We start from the raw sequence: 17,322 nt of genomic DNA on the forward strand, positions 1-17,322 counted from the left end.
TTACTTCTACTTCTCAAGAAGTGTGTTTCCTGAAGAATTAAGCATCATATTTAAAGGAAATTTGTGGGGAAGTCTTTTCTCCATGGTGATAACATTTAAATTAAAACTACTTCATCAAAGCAGGGTCTGTAATGATCAGCCAAAATCCAGATCCAAACCTGGTGTTGTAAATTTCCAAGAGCAAGCCTTGCTTTTCAATATTTGAGGACTGTGTGTGTGTGTGTACAGGGCCTAGAAGGATATCTAGTAATTGTCTAAACTCCTAAAAAGGCCTGCTACAATAGAAGGAGCTAAGTTCCTAATGATGGAGCATTCCGGGAGGCTCTTCTGGAAGGCAAGAGTGAGAGCCCAGATCCGGTGATGGTGGTGTGGATGTGTGGGCAGCTGGGGCTCTGTCAGTGCTAAGAGTATGCCCTTGGAAGGAGCTCATCAGAACTAGGGCCAAGCCTCATGTCTCTGACTTGGAGCACTAACAATGTCATTCCATTATAGCAATCCAAAGTGGGTTACAGGAGGTCTGCACCTCACAAATTAGCAAGAGACTCATCTTACCCACGGTAGCTTTACAACTCCCTCCAACTGTACATTCTAGATTTCTTGGATTATGGACCATACTCAGAGGTCCGCCAGCTCTAGTCATTCTCACTTCTTGGCTGGTTCTAGAATGCTGTTCAGCTTCGATGATACCACTACCCCACTGTTGGAATGTGCTGTGTTCTGCACCCCCACTCCCTACCCCAGCAGCCATCCTGGCCCATCTCAGTGCTGCCCGTAGATACACAGCATCTGTGTGATGCTCAACCAGGTTGGGCTTTTGCACTGGTGTGGGCACTCAGGGTTAACCCTTTGATTGCAGTTCTTGCTTTCCCTCACTCTGTCACTTCTTTGTGGGATAAAAACCCGTTTCCGTGATTGCTCTCTACTGGGAGGTAGTAGTGATTTTTATCTTGGAGGATCTTAGTTGTAAAACAATTTTTGCCAGCCATGATGGCTTCAGAGTTGACCACTGTGAACGATTATTTTAAAATTAGTTAGAACTTAAAGCTCTTAATTACATAGTGGAACGAATCATTATGTAATTTAACAGCATGTTACATATCTCATTATATGATTATCTGCAATCCAGTTTTAGAATAATGAGAATATATTTATCCCCTGTGGGACATCACTGGGGAAATTTGAGCAGAATAGATTATTTTCTAGATGTATGGCTGCAGTCGTTCATTGGACTTAGGTAATTTTGGAGGCCGATGCTCATCAGTAAATCATCGTTTATTCAAACTGTTCTTTTCCTTGTGGCAAGTTTGAGAAGTATATTGCAACAACATCAGCCAGCAGGTTGATGGTGTGTGATGCCTAACCTATTCCTATCCCTCAGAGTTGAAGTGATTCAGCTCCGTAACTATAGACACTTACACTGAGGAAGACCTAAGAGGACCAATGGCAGGAAGGTGGGGAGTGGGCCAGTTCCATTTTGCCTCTCTGCTATGTGCCATATCATGCTGCTTTGGGGCGTTTAACCCCAGACAGGACGTCCTCGGGACAGCAGGTCCTATTTCCGAGCTCTAAGTGAATCACACAACATGACCAGTCCTCAATGTTGCTTCTGAAACACATCAAACTTTCTTAAGAAAAGATAGGGTACCATGCACATGCGTTTATTTGTCTCTGTCGTTCTGAACATTGTTAGCATCCATGGGGAACTTCTCAATTGAAGTGTTCACAGGTGTGAATACATTTACTTCTTTTCAGTTTCCTTTATACTTGCTAATGTTAAGCAGGAGGTAGGAAGTATATGGTAGTCTTTTAATACCCAAGATTTTTTCCCCCCTACACTCCTGGCCTGTTTGTGGTCAGTGTATTTGGGCCATGGCTGATTCTTTATTCTTGGATTACATAGCTTAGTTTCTGCAATAAAATGTACACCAACAAAGTAACATCTTTTTGGAGCACGCCGGGGGACCCTCCTGCACCTGTTCCATCTTGGCTACTCCAGGGCCTTTCAGGGGTGGTCCAAGGTTACACTCAAACTCCCAGACCACTTTGACTCAACCCCCGAGCAGGGACTGGCCCCGGTACCAGGTCTCCTTCAGTGCATCACACCAGAACAATGCTCAGGGGCCGATGGCTGACCACCCAAGCAGCCTGGCAGGCATACCTCCTACTTCCTCTCAGCAATAACTTCCAGAAATTGGTTCTTTTCGATGATGTGACTTTCAAATCAAAACTTCTGAGGAGCTTTTGGCTTTGGCCTGAGCCCCAAGTCAGGAGCTCCTCTCAGGGACCCTCCCTTCGGTCTAAAGCTCTGCCCAGGGCTGGTTCAGGTTACCTGGAGCATTAAATGGCTCATAAAAATGAAAGTTAGACTTGTTTTAATACCAAACAAAAAGAAATCCACGCATAATTTTATCATAATACAGATTTCCATGAACTTTTAACAGATTTATTAAATGCATGGATTCCAGAACTTTTTACACCATTTATCTTTTATTAAAAGATTTATTCATTGTATTGGAAAGCTAGACTTACAGAGAGAAGGGGAGAGAAGAGAGAAAGATCTTCTGTCTGCTGGTCCACTTCCCAACTAGCTGCAACAGCCAGAGCTGAGCCGATCTGAAGTCAGGAGCCAGGAGCCTCTTCCAGGTCTTCCCACACGGTTGCAGGGTCCCAAGGCTTTGGGCCTTACTCGACTGCTTTCTCAAGCCACAGGCAGAGAGCTGGATGGGAAGCTGGGCTGCTGGGATTAGAACCAGTGCCCACATGGGATCCTGGTGTGTGCAAGGTGAGGAATTTAACCATTAGGCTACTGTGTCAGGCCCATAAAATTTATCTTTTTAAATTAAAAATTTTTTAATATTTGTCAACAGATGAGACAGAGAGAGACAGACAAAGACTGCATAGCAAGAGTACTCTTGGCCACTAGGTTACTCTCCACATGGTTGCAAAGGCCCAGACTGGGCAAACTCACTGCAGGTCTCCATGTCTGTGGCAGGGACTCTGCCTTTGGAGCCATCACATGCTTCCTCACAGATCTTAGTTGGCTGGAAGCTGGAGTCAAGGGCCTGAGCCAGGGCTTGAACCCAGATCCTTTGTCCAGTATGGAACGAGAGTATCTTAACTGGCATCTGACTGCCGGGCCAAACACATGTCCTACAAACCGATCATTTAATCCAATTTTCCACAGTCTTTTTGAAGTACACTTGTATTCTACTTTTTCACGTATCCAAGGGTGCTAGTTTAAAAGGACATTCAGATTTTTCTAAGGGACATAAATGTCTTTTTTTTTTTAAGGAGAATTCCTTGGTAATCCACTTGTAGTGAAGGGTAAATAGCGGAGAGAATGTTATCATCAGGCTCCCAAGACACAAAGCAATGCAACTGAGCTGGTGTGTGTGTGTGGGACCCTGGTGCAGTGGGAGGAAGGGAGAGGATCAGGAGAAAGGGAGAAAGACGGATCAGGAGGCACCCCCCAGACAGTTCGGGCTCCTTTTATGCTGGCGTGATGTCCTCTCATCAGCAAAGTTTAGACAGGGATGCTTGCTTTGTGTGAGTGCACTTGGTTGCTATAGAAACCAAGCAAGGACTGAGCTTTACAAACTGGCATAACCCCAAGTGTGTCTGTCCTTTCAGGGAAAGCGGAGAGGTCTCCTCTGTGACGACCCATGCAAAACAGGAAACGGAAGGAAGTTGAACAAAGGGAGTGTTTTTTCAAGGAGGTGGTCGAGGCTAGGGGAAACCTACAGTAGGAGGAAAAGCACCCTGGAACTAGGTGAGGGGAGGGGACAGGATCTAGAAGCTGGAGCTCTGGAGGGGCTCAGGGAAAAGGAAGGAGGATGGCTTTCCTAATCTCATTCTCTTCCTAGCCCCTCCTATCAGCTAAACCTAGCAGAAGTGGAAAGACAAGGGAGTCTGTGCATATAGCCGATGGATGTCAACAACCAGGGTGTGCAGCAGAGTAGGAAGGATGAGACGTTGACAGGGAGGGACCAGTAAAGCATGTCAGGCAAAACATGCCTTGCAAGCACGGGCTCTAGACAAAGGTGACCCATAACGTGATCCCCCTAGGAATTCCCTGAAATGTTTGGGATGACTTTGATATTCCGTTCAGCTGTGTTCAACCCCAACTAATTCCTAACACCCTAGTTCCCGTGGTACTAGAGAGCCCAGATCAGCCTGTTTGATGAAAGTGTATGGGAAGTGGAGCTGCCGGGATTAGAACCGGTGCCCATATGGAAATGTAACAACTTCAATCTCCCATCTGTTGGGAAATTGATGAAACATACCATTGCTTCTGGACACACAAGATTCTGAGTGTTGTCTTAAGGGTTCTCGACTCCTTGGTCATGCCATGTTGACTACTTCTCAATACCGATCATTAAGCCCTGCTAAATCTAGTTAGTGCCTTGCCCTGCATCTTACAATGAACAGTCCAAGGTTGCTGACAAGTTCAGCCTCTTCTTACCCATGGAGCACAGAGTTTCCCATCATTGGCTGCCTCACCTGTTCTAACCACATCCTTGAGAAGTATGGGTAAAATATGTATCTGGAATTAACTTCAGAGGCACACAGGATTTCCCAGGCAGGTGACTGGTTTATTTATTTGATTAATTAATTAGTTTTTATTTTCATTTGAAGAACAGAGAGTAAGGGAGGGAGAGAGATTCTTTACTATCTGCTAGTTGGCTCCCAAAATGCCTACAACAGCCTGGGCTGGGCAGTAGAAACCTGCAGCTTGGAGCTCCACCCAAGTCTCCCATAGATGGTACATGAGGATCATCATCTGTTGCCTCCAAGGATGAGCACTTGTGGGAAGCTGGATCTGAAATGGAGTAGCCGAGACTCAGATCAGGCACTCGGTTTTGCCAGTGTCCCAAAGCAATAACAACTATTATGCCCAAAGCCTGCCTTGCAAGTAGGTATTTTACAGTGGACCTTGCTGATTTCAAAGTTTATATTGATGTTTTTAAAGAACCCAAGTGGAGGATGACCTTGTGGCATAGTGGGTGAAGCTGCCACCTACAAAGCCAGCGTCTCATTTGAGTGCTAGTCTGTGTCCCAGCTACTCCACTTTTGATCCAGCTCCCTGCTAATACACCTAAAAAAGCTGCAAAAGATGGCCTGAGAACTTGGGTTCCTATACTCATGTGAGCCAAGCTTTGGCTTGGCTCAGCCTCGGCCGTGGCAACCACTGGAGAGTGGACCAGTGGATGAATGATTATTTCTGTCTCTCTGACTCTACTTTCAAATAAATAAAGAAATCTTAAAAAAAAAATAGATCCCAAACGTTCCTGCTGCATAGGAAGCCTAAGAGATGATATTCTGCATGTTTTGAATGATAATTCAGTTATCTAAAATTTGCTCTTTGGGGTTAATTATTGAAGTTACACATTTCCCTCTGCCTGCAAAAATCCTGTTCCAATCTTTCCTGCTTAACGTCTGGGCAAACGGAATGTTGCTTAATTCACCTTGGCATTGTAGAGCAGAACCGCAATGGTATTTTGCTTGAAGCTGTCTGCTTCAGCAGTAGCTTACTTAAGCAGAAAAACCCGTGTTTCAAAGACAGTACAAAGGCAACTGGCAAACACCTGCTTGCAGTATGCGAAGATGCTGCCCAGATGCTGGACTCGGGAGTAGGAGAGATCCTGTCTCTGCTGCTAGTTGTCCGGCTGAAGGTAGAAAGTGACCTGCGAGAAAGAGAGGGTGCTTGCTCAGACCTCATTTTCATGCTTGTTTTGGTAACAAATGATTCTGTATATATGCATGGTGTATTTTAACCTATTATCATATTGTGGCACACAGTAATTACTTGTATTTTATTCTGTAATGTAATGATGCCCTCAGGCTGTTTTTATTCAATGAGCATCTTCTGACAAGAGAATCATATCGAGATTAAGTGGAGTTGCATTTGAACCCTAGCAAAGTTTGAGAATATTGTAATATTGTAATATTGTCATTGTTGTAACACAGGAACCTGCTCTGTGGGCTGTCAGGCATTCTGGAAACTAAATGACAAAAGAATAGGCTCTGCCTTTGTGAGCTTACTTTCTATTTAAATGGATGAATGAATGATCTGATTTTTGCTATGCTGAAGTGTCATGAGCTGGCAGCAATGACGGGGCAGTGGAGATGTTGTGAAAGGAGGCACTGACAGTCCTGAAAGGCTGGGAAAGGCTTCCGTACAGAAATGATTTGAGCAGGAGCCCAATGAGGAAAAAGTCAAGGGGCAGGAGGCTGGAAGAGAACATTGCAGGCAGAACAGGGTATCACAAACACTAGAAAGCAGGGAAGAGACAAAGTGGCAGTTCCCCAAGGTCGCAAATGAGTCAACAGGATGAGCGTGGAGCAGTGGCTGGAGGGCAAGGCAGGAGTCTGCTGAGGAAAGCAGCACGGGGTAGGTGTGCCAAGTGCACTGGCGCGCAGAGGCCTGACTCCACAGCCAAGGTCATCTGGAGAGGAATGGGGACACCCGGACCATAGTGTTGATTTTGTCGAGTGAACTTGAATAAGTCCCCCTTTTCTCCGCAGAGTCCTTGCCTGTGATATGAGGCTCTTGGCTCCAGGGTCTTGTGATTTCTTTTGTCTTTTATTTATAGGGCTCAGGTTGGTTTCCCACTTGTCCCCTAGAAGGGATAAGCAAGTTCTTCCTCAGTTCCATCAACAAGGCCATCAAGGCCATGCAACCACTGACACGTGACTGATGATCATGTGGAGATTTTGGAATATCTGCTGCCTTGGCACTAGATACATTTCCAGGTTTTCCTATTGTCATCTTCAATGTCCAACTTCGTATTAGTGCCAATTTGAATAATCTCTTTGAAGTCTTGTGAAGATGGGCTTATTGTCTACACTGTTGCTCAAGGAAGCCTGCACTGTTGGCCAGCCTAGGTCCTTGGAAATGAATTTTTAGAGGTTCCATTTGTTCATTCTTGCAAATCCCTGTACCTGCTGGATACTTTCCTGCCCCTGTGTTCCTCAAGGTCTGATCATGGCTCTACTGTTGCCTGAGAAGCTCCTCATGAACATCTGGTTCACCCGTGTAAGATTAGGTCCTCTCTTCTTGGCCAATGTCTGCAGCCAGCATCAGAGTCACTGCTCACATAAAGCTGCACAGGTGCAACAGTTGTGCTGCTGCAAGTGTTTAGGTCAGTGTCCTGCACATCAACTGCACAGGGGATGGTGTAAGAACTGCAGGTGAGCATCCTCCTCCCCACTACCAAGGGCACTTTCTGTACGCTCAAGACACAGCCCCACCCCATCCCATCCACCCGAGGCCATGTGCCAAGTGAAGTGACCCAGTCTGTAAGGCCCTCAGCAGCCTTCAGGATGGAAACCGGCAGGCATGGGTGGCACAGGTCAGTACTGAGTTACCAGTCCCAGGGCAGAAAAGAGAAAGGATATCAGAGTTAGACAGTTTGTCAAGAACACATGAAATCAAAGAGGGAATGTTAGTGTGTGGGATTAAGACTTACCAGTGTGGGGGAGGCATGGCTCAACAGGCTAAACCTCCACTTTCAAGTACTAGCATCCCATATGAGCTTCAGTTAGTGTCCTGGCTGCTCCACTTCTGATTCTGCTCCTTGCTTATGGTTGGGAAAGCAGTGGAGGATGGCCTAAGCCCTTGGGACCCTGACCCATGTGGGAAACCCAGAGGAAGCACCTGGCTCCTGGCTCCTGGCTTTGGATCATTTTAGCTCTGGCCGTTGTGGCCATTTTGGGAGTGAGCCAGTGGATGGACGATCTTTGTTTGTTTCTCTCTGTAAATTTGCCTTTCAAATAAAAAAATAACAAATAAATCTTCAAAAAAAGACTTGCCAACTGAGAGCAAGACATTGCACTATAGGGTTTTCATTACATGGTGGTGATTCAGGGGTACCTATTGTAGTTTCCAGAGGGCCCAGACACCTGGTCAGGTGGTTTGGAACATTTGCAGTATGATGACTGTAAGGTGTCCTGTAGCTGCAAGTACCTCACCTGGCCATTGCTGACTGATTCTTGCCTTTCACCAGGTCCAACTCATTCATACATGTTTGAGTACACCCCTAATTCTCTATGTAATGTGAGCTCCATGTTAGATGACTGCCAGTTAATTCCTGTCTGCACCAATCTCATTCAGGTTCTGCTGACTCCCTGATTGGTTCACATAAACTACCTCATTAACATAGGCCTCAGCCAGTCAGGCAGACTTACTCTCTCAGACACACATCAACATCCAGAGTGATGCAGTTCTGGACAGCAACCCCATGGGGCTGCTAGGATGAGGCACACACCTGAGCCATTGGATCCCCTGTGACTCTTGCCGCCCCTGCAACAGTAGCACCCTACTTCATCTGACCTTAGTTCTGAGGTCTTCAACAAGCATCTCCAAGTGGCTCTGGTGAAGTTAAACAGAAACAGGCCTTTCATCAGCCTCTTTGAGAACTGAAACCCTTCTTAAAGGGACATTTCCTTTCTCCAAATCACACCAACTTAACGATCATTTGACTACCTGTTTGAATGTGGCCGTCCTTTCAGCTTGCTAAGTATGTGTGTCATCCATGGTCAAAGGCATTGCTTCCTGTGACCAGCTGTTCCATCCTGTTCTGCTCTGTTGCTTAGCAGTTATTTACATTGAGCTGTCATCGCTTCTGGCTACCTCTGGGAGTCAAAAGCAGTCTAGTTCCTCTTCTTTCTGATCAATAAAGCATTGACTGAAAGCCCATTATGTGAAGCAGCTTCCACAAGTGCATGGAAAAATGGAATTGAAAGATAATGCACGTTTTGCATATGTTTTTGGAGGCCCTTTCGAATGCTGAGGACACAGAGGATGTAAGCTACAGCCTTGCAGTGTTCCTAGTGCATATTGTCTTGAGGGCAGTGATGAACACATAGATAGACTTGTGTGTGCTGCATTAGAGAGAAGCACACTGTGACAGCATTGGAAATGGGACTGTAACCAGTCACGACAGGGGTGCTTGTTCCGTGTCCTTCCCCACTTCAGAGACAGTCCACGTCCTTCTACTTCTCCCAAGTCATTCCTTCATTTACAAGCATCTTGTCTTTCTGCCATACTAGAGTCTAAGGTCCATTAGCATTCCCTCACTGTCTGCTGAGCCCATTCTCTCTCTCGGTGTCCTATGTCCCTTTTAAACATGGTATAGGGGGAGCCAGACACAGGGCATGCTGTGGCCAGAGCTGAGTAGTGGGCAAGCTCTTCTTTCTAGATTCTTGTAAGTCTACAGAGTGTAGGAATGAATTCCTCTTTGGTGCCCATGGTGGTGTCAGCTCCCTCAGCACTCTTTACAAAAGGTACCACTTCACCGTATCCCTTCCTCCTGTATTTGAATCTACCATATATCCTTATTAGATGTCTTCATGCTACCTTCATCTCTTCACTTTGGCCTGTCAAGATCAGTTTAAAGCAGGAGTCTGTCATCAAAATATAATTGGCCCACAGGTTGGATGAGTTTGCTTTTTCTATTTTTACCAGTGCCAGCAGTTCTTAATCCTTTTTTCCACCCTAACGTCTGAAGGGTATGATTCTCAGTCATCAGTGACAGCGGCTAATTACTGAAGGTATTGGTATGACAGGGCTGTGGAACAGGACTCCTTAATGATTGGGTTAGAGGGCAGGTGTGAATTGAAACCCCCCATGGTCCTTCCCCACCAGTCCCTGTGATTACCCAGTTAGAATGGCTGGTTCAAGCTGCGTTAATAGTTATGTTCAAATGCAGCGGTACATGACTACTTATTATACTCCATACTGAACAGTTCACTGATGATTTACAAAAGTTGTGGTGTGTGTGTATGTATAAATGTGTGGATGTGTGTGTGTGTGTGTATAAGTGTATGTGTATATTTACCCAATGATGAATCTTTTGGTTACAAGGTGATCACAAGACAACTTGGTAAATGCCTAATACACACACACACACACACACACACACACACACACACACACACACAGTTACAGCAAATACCATATTGGCATGTAGGTAGCTGCCTAGAGTTCTTTAGTAGCAATGATGTGATCTGCTGTGGGATAGCTCTCCCACACTGGACAATAGAGCTGACCCCTGTAAGTGAATCTTGACAGCCCAACCGGCTGGGCAGCTTCCTATCTGTGTACCATTGACTTCTGTCCTCTCTGCACCAACAAACCCCCAACTCTATCCCATGTGGCAGAAACCTCAAGCTCCATAATTTTGCCAGCACTACCTGGAAATATGCAATACAATCGGCCGTGGGATGTGTTTCCACATGCTGTTTGATAGTGAAATTACCATAGGGGAGCACACTCACTCCCATCTTGCTCGTGACACCACAACACTTCTAATATTTCCAAAACAGAAGGGCACAACTAACCTTGCCCCAACGTCACTGTTTTTGAATATTCGATTAAGCTTCACTCCTAACAACAACCCATAATGCCTCCCAATGGTCTAAAAGCATGGCTTGAACCTTGCTGGGGAAGGGGAAGGAGCTCCTTTTGGGTGTTCGTCCTTTGTTTCAGCTTATCTCTCCAGTAGGTCTTATTTCTTGAATGTGTGCCTTGTTTTGCTCTAAGTAAATCTTGCTTCCTTGCACAGCTTTATGCTTCTGCTTTAAGCTGTTTCAAGCATGGAAAAAACTTAGTAGGGGCCCTACTTGCCCACAACACAAACACATACACACACACACACTCTGCCAGAGTAAAAATTTAGTATTGATCAATGCTTCTGAGATCTGGAAATCACAACAATGAGGGTACTCGTGTTTGGGAAAGAGGTCAGGCTTCTCCTCCCAGCCTCGCCCCCCGCTCTTGTCCCCTACCCAAACAGCTTGTGAAACTGCTTATGTAATTTCAGTACACTATCATAGATTTTCATGTTAGAGGTATTTGACCCTAGGTTCACATTTTCTCAGGACTTTTCCTGTGTTGGTTTATTACCTCTATTTCTTTCAGTCAATTATATGTTAGTCTTTTTCATTTCCTCTGAAAAGTCAATAAAAATATAATTACCAGAAAGTACTGGTAGCAAAGGCTATCATCCATTTCATTGTCTGGGTTGCCTAAGAAATGTTTATTTGTGAGCAGGGAACTTCTTATTTGCATTGGCCCTGCCTTTGTGTATGTATGCACTGCACAGCAGAATCCTCTTCCTGACTTGGTAAGCCAGGAGACCTTTGAAATGAAGGCCAAGTGGCAGCCACTGAACAGGTGGCCTCAAGGGCCCAGATTAACCCTTTCAGGTAAATGTTGCTCACTGCTTTCTGCAGAGCAGGCAGTAGCATTTATCGGAATAGTCCTGAAAACATGAAAAACAACTTTTAGTGATGACCCAATGTGTATAAGATGTGCCACAGAGTCTTTTGGAAAAGAAAGCAAAAAACCCAAGGTGGAAGTTGTGCTAGTGCTATCTACTACACTGAAAACAACAGCTAAAACCCCACAGAAATAACAGTGCTGTGGACGATGTGTTCAATGAAAATGCTCTCAAGGCGCTTAAAATCTAGCTAAGAAAACCACTATCTGTATTTTAGAAATATGCATTCTATTTATAAAGATGACATACATTTTTGTGGGAAATCTGAAAAGTATATTAAGATATAAGAAAGAAAATTTAAATCACCCATGTGCCATCATTATGAAATGAAGTCAATTAACATTTGGTAAGGGCTTTTCTTTTTAATGCCAGAGGCAGGTATTTTGGTGTTGTGGGTTAAGCCGCTGGCTAGCATGCCAACATCCCAGATCTGGTTTGAGTTCTAGCTTCTCCAAGCTTTAGACTCACCTTCTGGTTATTGTGCTTTGGATGCACCATACTTGGGCGCCTTTCTCCCACATGGAGCTCAAAGCATCTGGGCCTGTCATGTGAGTGCAGGGGACAGGCTGCTTGAGCCATCTGCTTCTGTCTTAGATAGATTAGCAGGGAGCTGGATCAAAGGCAGAACAATTAGGACTGGAACTGGTGTTCTTATATGGAATGCCAGCAGTGTGGAAATGCCAGCATCCTTTAGTCTCTCCTAAACGTGATTCTTGGGTCTATTTCCAGTGTATTCTAGTGTATGATGAAAAGTAAAATGTGGTTGTTTTAGCTTCATTCTGAATGATTCATCAGTTTGCCCTCATTCTCTTTCGTTTCTCTCCAAGCCATTTTAAGTAACATCTGAATCACACACTCAATTCTTGTGAAACACACTTAAGTGTGAGTTTAGTTTTCTGTTCCACTAAGTCTTTCTATTTGATCTTTTTGTAGTTGAATGACGTATCCTAATACATAATATCTTGTGTTTCATACTTTTGTTTGGTCTTCCAAATAAGTGTTGAAATCATTTTGTTAAGATATACCATTTGTAATTCATCTCATTAAGTTTGTAAGTTTACTTGGAAGGAACCCATCTCTTTTCTTTTTTTTTTTTTTTTTCATGTTTTCAATTGTATTTATTATGACATTCAAATAAAACATAAAATTACATTTTCAGCCTTAGAGTGTAGATACATTTTCAGATGTGTATTTTTAAACATTTTAAATATTGATGGGATAAAACTAAGGTGACCCATAGCGATACTTTCCAATTATTTAAAAAATTTTCATACAATAATAGCAGAGTTAATTTTTGTTTGTTTTTCAACAGGTTATATCTTTTAAAAATACACAGAGAACACAAAAGTGACTTTTTCTATATTTTACCTGAAAATTGTTAAAATCTGCTTTTGTTTTAACAAAATCTGTCTTAAATAAGTTCAGGTTTCAATTACTATGAGAATTATGTCATAAATGGTCAAAATTTGGCATAAGTATTTGAATTGTCAGTATTTTCCAAATGAGTAGATGCAATGTGCTGTAAAACTCCATAAATCTTTTTTCTAAAAACTGTAGCCAGTTATGTGAACACAGCTCATGTGCCTCAATTTTCTAGGAGTTAAAGGAAGACTGAACATTTCCTTCAAAAAATGCTGAGTTTTGTTAAAGTTAATTTGTGGTATTTGGGAAAACGAAATGTTTTATAAAGACATGTTTCCTAGAGAGAAATGTCCCTTTAGTTTCTTATTATCCTATCCATCAGAAAATGGCACATATTTAAAGTTTTGAGGCCCTTCCAAATGAAATAGACCAAACACACATGCAATTTTTACCTGTGATGCCACAATAACAATGGCAATGCAATTCAGATAATAGAAAAGGAAATGCAAGGGTGTAAACTGCAGTGAATCCCTGGAGGATGAACAACAGAAGCGAGTTCACTGTGTGTCAGTGTGTCCACTGTGCCAGAAGAAGGCAGACATGTCAGAGGGTGGAGTGAGAGCTGAGGAGGGGAATGGGTACTGACTGAACTTCCGTGAGTGGGCCGGAGAACTCCTGTGTACTTTCCAAAACACCACAGAAAGAGAAGCCCAAGGCTTCATCCTTAGGCCCAGAAAGAAGAGAAAGACCTTTTCTATGTAGTTGCACAAGTTGTCTTGGGACGCAAGTGTGACTTTGTGGGTTCCAGCAACTTCTTTTGAAGATTTAGTTCTGTTTCATATGGCAGATCTTTTTCAAAGGCAATCACCTTGATGCCTGTGTTGAAGACTACGTTCTATGTTAGCAAATCCTTTCCTTGAGTAAATATCGGTTTTTGTTTTACCTGTAGACAGAAGGTGAATTCTGTAGCTTGGTTACTCTCAGAATTTCCCTCTCATATATTACTTATGAGACATGGTTGCTTTAATTTCCTTTATTACCAGTGTTCATCCTTTAAAATAAAGGTTTCTGCCGAGGTGGATTCCAAGATCCTTTCTGACTTACAAGGTAGAAGATGAGAAACAGTGCTTCCTTGGTTTGCCTCTGTGTCCACACAGTATCTGGTGGATGTGCCAGTGACAGGGTCCACGTAGTTTATGTCATGAAAAGAATGCTTATCCCTACAAAACAGTCCTGATTTCAGTATTTTTACTGGGGTGGGGAAAACAGACTGTCAGACACCTGTGTTCACCTCTTCTTTCCTGGCAAGGTGAAACCAATGTATTTTTGCATGTATTCAAAAAATGTGAGCTGTGATGGGCACGGAATATCATGGGATACTTAACAGCTGAACAAGGGCTTGAGGATGGCTGGGATTCAAATGGATACATTATGAGGTACTTCCTGAGATGTAAAAAAGTATGAAGACAGAGTTGGAGTCAGAAAGAATGGCATCTTGCTCCTAGGGAGGACTCCTACAGGATGTCCATGGTAGATGAGTTTGTGTAAGATGGTGGGTAGGTGATTATTGACCTGAGTGCTGAGAAAGGGAGTTGGCATTAAGTGCCATAAATCACAATAACCAGGGGTGGTACATAGAAAGGTGTGTTCAGAAGGATTGAGACAATCCCCAAAGTGGATTATAAGGATGGCCAGCCCAGAGTTTCCAAGTGGTACCCATCTGTTGGAGAGCTGTTCCCTGCACATTATGGATCCAGAGTCAACTCCGAAAGTCATCATCTGAGCCAGTACCACAAGACAAAGAAAATAGAAATCCATTTAGATGACAGATTTTCCAGTCAGGACCGTGTGAGCTGAACCAGTTGACAGTCCACAGTGTTGGCTATTTTCTTTGCTGGTAATTGTTGGTCCTCTCCAATTAAGTTGTGAAACATATAGAATCTACTTTGTGAATTGATGTGGATGGTCTGCCGCTGTGGGCTTAACCTTTGATTTTGTCTCATCTTTTCTGCAGAAGAGATCCATTTGTACATTGTTGATATTTTTTGGAGCATTTCTCTCATGAGCTTTTCATAAAGCATTGAAGACTTTACTGTTCTTCCACCTAAGTTCTGCCATCAATTGAATGTTTATTTTTGTTTAATTTTTTTAATCAGAATTTATATGGTTCTAATAGGGATTCGTTCAAACTGGTTTTTTTTAACTTTCATTATTTTTTTGAAGATTTATTTATTTTTATTGGAATGGCAGATGTACAGAGAGGAGAAGAGACAGAGAGGAAGATCTTCTGTCCAATGGTTCATTCCCCAAGTGGCCGCAATGGCTGGAACTGAAACAATCCGAAGCCAAGAGTTTCTTCCGGGTCTCCCATGAAGGTGCAGGGTCCCAAGGCTTTGGGCCGTCCTCGACTGCTTTTCCAGGCCGTAAGCAGGGAGCTGGATGGGAAGTGGAGCCACTGGGCTAGAACTGGTGCCCGTATGGGATCCCTGCACGTTGAAGGCGAGGACTTTAACCACTATGCTATAGTGCAGGGCCCTTTTTAAACTTTATTAGCATTTCAAATTAGATACTTGTTGCCATGTTACAGCAAATTAGTGTGATTTTATTCTGGTGCAAAATAATTTAAATCCTCATATATAACTTTTTTCTTAGTATGAAATTTACTCTTTTTAAAATTATATATTTATATTTGAAAGACAGAATGACAGAGAGAGGGAAAGACATCTTTTGGTTTACCCCCACACCCACAATGGATTGCTGTAGTCAGGGCTGGGCCAACCTGATGCCCAGAGCCTAGAACCCCGATCCGGTAACCTCCATGGATGTCAGGGGCCAGGCACTCGGGCCATCAGCTGATGCTTTGCCAGGTGCATTTGCAGAGAACTAGATCAGGAGAACAGCTGTGACTCCATCTGGTGCTCTGGTATGTGATGCCTGTATCACAAGTGGTAGCCTAACCTGATGTACCACAGCACTGGCCCTCAGAGTGTTTGTTTTTCATGACCTTTTGAAAACCACTCGTCTGTGCTGATTGTAAAAATACAGTTAAAAATATTTTCACTATTCTCAAATATTATCTTTTTTTGAAAGATTTATTTATTTTTATTGGAAAGGTGACACACAGAGAGGAGGACAGACAGCGAGGAAGGTCTTCCATCCGATGATTCACTCCCCAGGTGGCCACAATGGCTGGAGCTGAGCCAATCTGAAGCCAGGAGCCAGGAGCTCTTCCGGGTTTCCCATGAAGGTGCAGGTTCCCAAGGCTTTGGGCTGTCCCTGACTGCTTTTCCCAGACAATGAGCAGGGAGCTGGATGGGAAGCTGGGCTGCTGGAATTAGAACCAGCGCCCATATGGGATCCTGGTGCATTCAAGGCAAGGACTTAAGCCACTAGGCCAACTATCCTCAAATATTGTCTTATTGGTATATTCTTTTTTCTTCATGTATGAATATATATCTTTATATAAACTAAGCAAAATATAAAATATATACACATGCATATATTAATGTATGCAATCACTGTAAAAAAAAATAGGGTTCTACTACACATTCTGTCTGGTACCCTTGTACAGTATAAATTCCAAGATGATAAAATAATAGCTGTCCTTTGAAAAAGCAAAACAAAACAAGGAAATTGTTAAAAATTCTTTCCTGTGGAGATAATAATAGCCATGTGGCGAGGTACACTGGCAACTGGGGCTGAGAGGCAGGCGGATGTGACTTCCCTGTAAGGAGTGTCCTGAGATGCTGCAGCACGCACGGAAAGCCATGCAAATGGTGTGGGTGTCCGCAGCTGCCAGCTGGAAACCACTCGTTTTGAGAACTGAGAAAGCCTGTGGTGAGCAGGGAGGGCTGCATCCGGGTACTGCAGGAAGACCGCCCCTCATAGGAAGAGGTTAACAAACCCATTGTCACTGTAGGACACTAGGAAAGAACCCTGGAATCCATTAGTTGACCATTGAACTAGGTGTAATTTGAACCTGTTCCTTCATTCTCAGCTGGTGGACATAGTGTTCTAGGTGTTGTCTAGTCGTATCTTCTTTGAGCTTACCTTCTAGTCACAGGATACAGAGAGTAAATAGAATTAAAATCTATTTGCAGTTTTTTTCCTGTAATACACACTTTCATGAACTTTTAAAGATCCCTCACATACGTAAATTTTAAAAAAATTTGGCACCAAAATAAACTTTCAATTCCATTTACATGAACATTATGATGTCTTCTAGCATCTGGTGTGTCCAACGGAAAAAAACAATAATGGAAAAAACTTACTAGAGAAGGTGATTAAGGGGTCCTCAAGGTAACAGGTGAGGGGAGTCCTCCTGGATTATTGCGACTTTCATGAAAGGCCTTCAGAAGTTGAGGGAGCAAGCTATGCAGCATTGCAGGCACTCAGCCGCAAATGCGAAGGACCTGGGGCAGAGCATGCCTGAAGATGTCAGGGAGCAGGAAGCTCATCACATAGTGGAACCAGAGGGAGAAAGGGACGATCAGAGATGAGACCACCACAGTGAGAACAGGGAGCAGGCTGAGAGGGTCTTACAAGCCACTGAGCAGTTTGGAAAAGCACTGACAGATTCTAGAAGGGGTGTGCCGTGACTCAAATCCCCATCCCTCTTGGAGAGTGCATATACATGTAGAAGCAGGGATCCAGGTAGTGCAGTCAGGGAGCAGTGCCT

This window comes from Ochotona princeps, chromosome 11 (assembly GCF_030435755.1).
Source record: "Ochotona princeps isolate mOchPri1 chromosome 11, mOchPri1.hap1, whole genome shotgun sequence".
Taxonomy (NCBI): Eukaryota; Metazoa; Chordata; class Mammalia; order Lagomorpha; family Ochotonidae; genus Ochotona; species Ochotona princeps.